This window comes from Dendrobium catenatum, unplaced genomic scaffold (genome assembly GCF_001605985.2).
Source record: "Dendrobium catenatum unplaced genomic scaffold, ASM160598v2 fragScaff_scaffold_783, whole genome shotgun sequence".
Classification (NCBI taxonomy): Eukaryota; Viridiplantae; Streptophyta; class Magnoliopsida; order Asparagales; family Orchidaceae; genus Dendrobium; species Dendrobium catenatum.
Genome location: NW_021319245.1, coordinates 419408 through 426636, shown reverse-complemented (window position 1 = coordinate 426636; position 7229 = coordinate 419408).

Here is a 7229-nt window from a genome sequence, read left to right as displayed (position 1 = left end):
CAAATTGGTGATTCTCTTTCTAAGATTTTTAGGAAAAGAAACAGATATTAACCAATAATAAATGTAATTCCAAATTATAACACGAATTAATTGAATTCTCTCAGCAAATTAAAGAAGCTTCTACTTTCTACTTGCCAACCAACCAATGATTCTATCAAGGAACGTGAAGCATATGAAAAAGTTAGTATTTGTTGCAGAAATAGGAATACCAAAATAGCACCAAGGAATTGATTTAAGGCTGAACCCTAAGAAATTTTGGAAGCGGGCCTGCAACACGATACTCATAGATTTTGAAAAATAAATGACAGACTTGAAAGGGTTAGCTGAGAGCCAGTGGACAACCTGAACATTTTCAATATATGATTAAGTTGTGAAACATATTATGGATTATCCGTCCCAAAAATAAGAAGTTCATCAGCATAGATAAGGTGGGAGATGGTCGCTTAATGGGAGAGAAATAAACATTCAAGCAAGGGACTTCCATCAAACTAGAGAAGGTATCCATGATGAAAGTAAATAGAAAAGGCGCAAGAGGAAAATCATGTCTCAGGCCATTAGAAGAGTCAAATTAACGTTTCATTTCACCATTGATGATCACTGAGAAGGGCACATGATAGGTGCAAGCGTGCTGGCTAGAAGTTTGGCAATAACTCCTAAGAATTTCATTGGCAATAATTATATTATCAGCAATGTCTCTTCTAGTAATAAAAGAAAACTAGGCCTTATGAATAACAGAGGGTAGAAAATTCCTCTACATGTTGGCTAGAAATATGGCAATAATCTTATAAGACACATTACATAAGGAAATGAGTCTAAAATCACCCATGGGAGCAGAATGAAGAGCGTTAGGATTGAGAGTAATAGCAGAGTGTTGAAAGTTCGTGTATGTTATTAAACCTAATAGAACTTTCTCAAGGCTAACCAAGAGGGGGGTGAACTGGTTATTTAAAAATTTTCATAGATTTTTTAAAACCTTTTTTGAAATTTAAATTAGTGATCCTTAAATTTGTTGTTTCTTAAAGAAATAGTTATCATAGAATCTTTCATCCACAAAGATTTAAATGTAGGAAATAAATATTTAGAAAAATAAATAACACAAGAAGAACACCATATTTTATAGTAGTTCGGTCAAACCTAACCAATATCCACTTCCTGGAAACTCTTTCTCCAGGTATTGCACTAAACAATAATGACTCTCCTTTTACACCACAGCAAGGTAGAGAAACCATTACAAACTCTCTTCCACTAACCCGATGCGGCAAAGAACCGATGCCTTTTACACTCTCCAAGTGATGCAGTGTACCGTCATGTCCTATTTCACCCTCCTGGTGAAAGCAGAGAACAGTTACAACCTTTTTCACCCTTTTGGTGAAGGCAAATAATTGTCACATCCTTTTTTACCCTCTTGGTGAAGGCAGAGTACCTTGATCCAATGTTGAAGATCATCTCCCAAGAGCATCCAAAGAAGTCGGGCAGAAACTTGAAGAAGAAGAAAAAAAACAATCCTTACCTTAGGCAACCTTATGAATCTCTCACAATTTCCTTCACTAGATCTCTCACTCTTTACTAACAAAAGTTCTTCCGAACACACTCTCAATGGTCACTCTCAAAAGAAGTTTATAGCAAAGGATTCTCTCAGTTAGTTTTTAGGACTTAATTTATAGAAAAACTATGAAAAATCATCCAAAAAATGAAATTTACAAGAGATTTGTCCTATAATTTTACGCTATGATTGTAATCATACAATACGAACATTTCAAAAAATTAGGCCTTTCATTTAGTACGATCTGGTATGAACCTTATTTCATACTCTATCAGTCGTCTGTATAAATTAAGATTGTACTATATGAATTATTGAAAAATGAATAAGTTCATCAGATATGATATGGTAGAAAAGGAATTTTGTACTCTATTGTGATTTATTCCTTACTCTTTAAAGAAAACATCAACTTTTTCATTTTCAAATTCTTCATCGTGATCATTATGAATTGCAAGAATTTCACAATCTAACTTCCTTTGGATCCAAGTAGAAAATTTCTAAACTCACCAAATGATTCACTCTTATGAAATAAAAATCTAATCCAAGTAAACCTTAAATAATCATATATACCCATAAATTTTCCCTCCTAGACTTATAGAGTTAATGGGTCCGAACAGATCCATGTGAAGAACTTTTAAGAGTTTGTTAGTTCTAAGATCTTTAATTTAATGAAAGAAGGATTTGACTTATTTTTTTAATTGATATGCATAACACAGGTGATCCTTAGTGAAGTCTAATTTGGGTATGCCTCTAACAAATTCTTTTTGGGTAATCTTCCTAAGATTTTTTATGCTTGCATGACAAACCCTTCTATGTAATAACTAAGATTCACCAGCAATAGTTTTTAGGCAAAAAGTATTAAAATATTTAACATAGTTTAAATCAAGCATTTAAATATTATTTCCCTTTTTCCATGCAACACATCAACTCCATTTTTCTTTATAATACAACTTGCAGGCATAAATTTTATGTTAGAACCTTATCATAAAGATGACTAATACTTAACAAGTTATATTTTAAACCTTTTATCAATATTAATAATCATAGATTAACCTACAACTCTCCTTATGATGTTATCTTCTAGTATCACTATGCCTCCAATCCTAGCCTCTAGTAATATAAAGTCGTTTGCATCTCCAGTCATATGTTTTGAACATCCACTTTCTAAGTATCAAATGCTCTCACGAGGGCTTGGATAAGAGTGTTTGTATAAAATTATCAAATATTAAACTTGGGAACCTAAATAAATTTGGGTTCTCATCTTGACAATGATAATCTAGATATATACTTGATATGCTGTGATTGATGCGTCTTAGGTCTCCACATTACATGTGTTCTACGATGAATACTGCAAGTGTGAGAAATATGCCCAATAATTCCACATGAAAAGCATTTAACACCGATAAAAAGATTTACCAATCTATGTGAGTTATAATATCCTTTCCTAGATTTTGAAATTGTACACTTTTGATCAGAATTATAAAATTATTTAAGTGTGAGAGGTGTCTTATCTTCCTTAAAAGTTTTAAATTTTACTTAAAGATATGAGTTTGTACTTTTTAAATCTTAATTTTTAACTTCCAACTCATGTTCTCTTTGATCTGATTCAATAAAAAATACCTTAAAATCATTTTCAAGTTTATTATAAGATGTTTTAAATAAATCATGCTTCTTATTCAAATCATCAAATTCATCCAGCAAAGCCATGTGATTGTTATATATGTATACATTATCTTTTTTTATGGTTTTTATACTCTTTTTTGTAAATTCAAATGCTCAATACTAAGGTTCACATGCAATTTTTTGAGTTTCTTATTTCCAATATGAATTTTTCTCAAAAACATCAAATAATTCATCATAAGGTAGGTCACATACCTTCTCTTGATTTGAATGTTCAAGTTTATCTGCAATTAAGCACAAATTTATAACCTTCTCTTCTTCTTCTATTACTGAAGAGTCTGAAGCTACCTCAGCCTATATACATTCAGGTCTTTAAACTCAATAATGATAATTATATTTGCATCATAAGCAGTAGATAAATAACATTTTTTTTTACTTTTTTAGAATTTGTAAGTTCTCAACCTAAAGCATGAAGTGAGGTAACAATCTTAATAAACCTCATATACATATCAGAAATTGGTTCATTAGGATTCATGTGAAATAATTTATAGTAATGTAATAAGATGTTAAACCAAGATTATTTTACCTCATGTGTTCCTTCATAAGTTATGTAAAGTCTATCCAAGATTTTCTTTCCAATTTTATAAGTATAAACACGCATATACTCCTCAGAGTTTAAAGCACAAAAAAAAACTCTTTAAACATTTGGCATTTAACTATTCTAATTCCTTTTCTTCTAATACCCAATCAGTAAATGGTATTTCTATTCTAATGCCATCAATAATTCTAAAAGTTTTAGTATAACCTTCCTGTACTAATATCTACATCAAATAGTCAAGAGATAGAAAAAAGTAGACATGTGGGTTTTCTAAATATAAAATGAAATTTTATCGAATAAAGGTGGTCTAGTGATTGAATAAAAGATCAAATCTGACCTTCATCCACTCCATAGAGACTAATTCTCAAGGTATTGCATTAAACAATAGTGACTCTCCTTTTTCCCCCATAGCAAAGCGGAGAAGCCATTACAAACTTTATTCCACCAACCCGGTGTGATAGAGAATCAATGCCTTTTACACTCTCCAAGTGATGGAAACATATCATCACATACTTTTTCATCCTCCTGGTGAAGACAAATAACCGTTACATTCTTTTTCACCCTCATAGTGAAGGTAGAGAATCGGTACATCCTTTTTCACCTTCCTAGTGAAGATAGAGTACCTGGATCCGATGTTGAAGATCATCTCTCATGAGCCTCTAAAGAAGTCGGGCAAAAACTTAAAGAAAAAGGAAAAAAAGATCCTTACCTTAGGCATCCTTGTGAATCCCTCACAATTTCCCTCACTGGATCTCTCACTCTTCATTCACAAAAGTTCTCCCAAACACACTCTCAATTGTCACTCCCAAAAGAAGTTTACATCAAAAGATTCTCTTAGTTAGTTTTTGCGACTTAATTTATAGAAAAATCATGAAAAATCATCCAAAAATTAAAATTTGCCAAAGATTCATCCTACAATCATATAGTATGATTGTATATTGTATAGTGCGAATAGTTCAAAAAATTTGATCTTTGATTTAGTATGATTTGGCACAAACCTTATTTCATATTCTGTTAGTTGTCTGTATGCAATAAGATCGTACTTTACAAACAGTTAAAAAATGAACAAGTTCATTTGGTATGATATGGTACAAAATGAATTTCATACTATTTTAGTCATCTGTATGAATTAAGATCATATTGTGTGAACAGTTCAAAAATGAGCAAGTTTGTCTGGTACAAAAGGATATTCATACTCTGACAGTCATGTGTACGAATTAGGATCACACTATATAAACTGTTCAAAAATGAATAAGTTTGTCTGGTATGATATGAATGAAAGGAATTTTGTACTATGTCAGTCATTTATATGAATTAAGATCGTATTGTATGAACAGTTCAAAAATTGAATGTTTTATTTGTTACGATCTAGTACAAACATATTTTCATACTCTATCAGTCATTTGTACGACCTGACATCATATTGTACGACTAGTTCAAATAATTCAAGCCATGATTTATTTGACTGCATTTGGAGGAAAACTAAGTCAATTTATACAATATGATTAAATATAGTACAATACAATTAGTGTTAAAAATTTAAGTTTTAATTATCTCTCTTCCCCTATGTTTGTGTGTACAGTTACCAAATTAAAATTACATTCATTCAGACTCAAGAAATAAAATAGAAATATGCATACTCTATTACATAATATCCTATTCTACTCTGTCTTGAAGTCTTCAGCAATTTGGAGAATGATTTCTCTAAAATGTTAGTACACACTAAAACAAGCAAATAAAAATATCCAAGATATGTTTGGAGAAATAATAAAATTATCAGCATAATAATTACTTTTTTTATCATCAAAATCACAAGTTCAATCTTGATTCCTGGGTTGGAACAAATGTTTCACTCTATCAAGCAAGGAGATAAAATGAAAAGAAAAAAAAACTAATGGCCTTAGAGAAAGAGGAACCAACTATGCTCCAGGAATTTTTGAAAAATTTTGCAGAGAAACTTTTGGGTCCAATAGCTTTGCCATCCAAAATTTCTAAAAGAGCAAGTTATTAATCCTCATGAAAGAAATCAGAAGTATGGTAAGTTTGGCCCTCATTGGTAATTATGTGAAGAATAGTGATAGAATTATTAGACTGTTAAGAGGAACCATCCATATTAAATAAGGAATAGAAGCATAAAATGACTTCATTAGTAACATCCACCTGAGAGTGAATGAAACCATTTTCCCCGCAAATTTCACAAATAACAATCCTATTTGCTATTATTTTAATCATTTGATAAAGAAATTTGAGATCATCCTCACCACGAGATAACCAAATACATTTAGCCAATTACATAAAGAGAACATTCATAGGGTCCCCTTGGGCAGGAATGTTCTAGGAAGACTGAACAATATCTAAAAAGTTGGAGGTTAAAGCCAATAGTTCATGTACAAGAATCTTTTAAAGGAAATGATAGGATCAACAAGATTGGAGAATGATTAGAGGATAGAGGCCCAAAATTTTAAGTGTGAGAGAGAAAATTTAGACATCCATGCATTGTTACAAAGAGATCTATTAAGGAGACATCTGAGGGAGTTATGAACCAAGTTATTATACCAACTATAAGGAATATCACAACAAAAAATTGAAAATACAATCATTAAAGTCTCTTAGCCTAGAAGGATGGGGAGGGTTTCCACTAATATTTTCATCATTATTCCTCACATCGTTAAAGTCCCCAAGGATAATCTAAGGATCATGCATGTTAACTGCAAGAGCATTAATACTATCATAAAGTGTTTTTCTTTCAAGAGCATCATTAGCAACATAGATGAATGTAATTAAAATTTTAATAGAAAGGTAAATGTTCAAAGAGCCATGGATAAATTGAGCATGGGCAAGGGTTTGAAAGAAACCTCAGAGAAGTTCCATTTAATTTATAAATGACTATTAATAACAGTTTAAAAATTATTAAAACTATCTTTCTCAAGAAAAATATTAAATTGTCTTTGGTTAAAATCAGCCTCAATAGCCTCTGAATTGAGCATAGTTTCAATAAGATACATAATATCAATGTTAAGGTCATGAATCATATATTTGAATTCAAGAACATGACCATCGCCATTCAACACTCTAAAATTTTTGGACAAATGTTAGGAAAGGACATTAAAATATTGAGAGGTTTTGGGGCCCCCTTTGTCTGGTTTTATGACCTTTAAAAGCTGTAGTGATACATGTAATAATATTATGAAGACTAGGGTTATGAATAAAGGATTGAGATTAATTAAATTGATTAGAATTTGCTTACTGAGGGTGAGGATGTAGTCTCCTTCCCCAAAGCAAAGGAATAACTAGCTTCAAGGTGAGAAGCTATAAGCAAAACAGAAGGGAATGACGTGTTCAAGTAGGACAACAAGGTTGATGAAGTTGGCAGAAAATGATTCATTAGCAGAATTATTAAGGTCGTGGATAGAAAATTATTTGAATTATTTCTCGATCTATATGTATCATTTTTCTACATGAGTCATACTA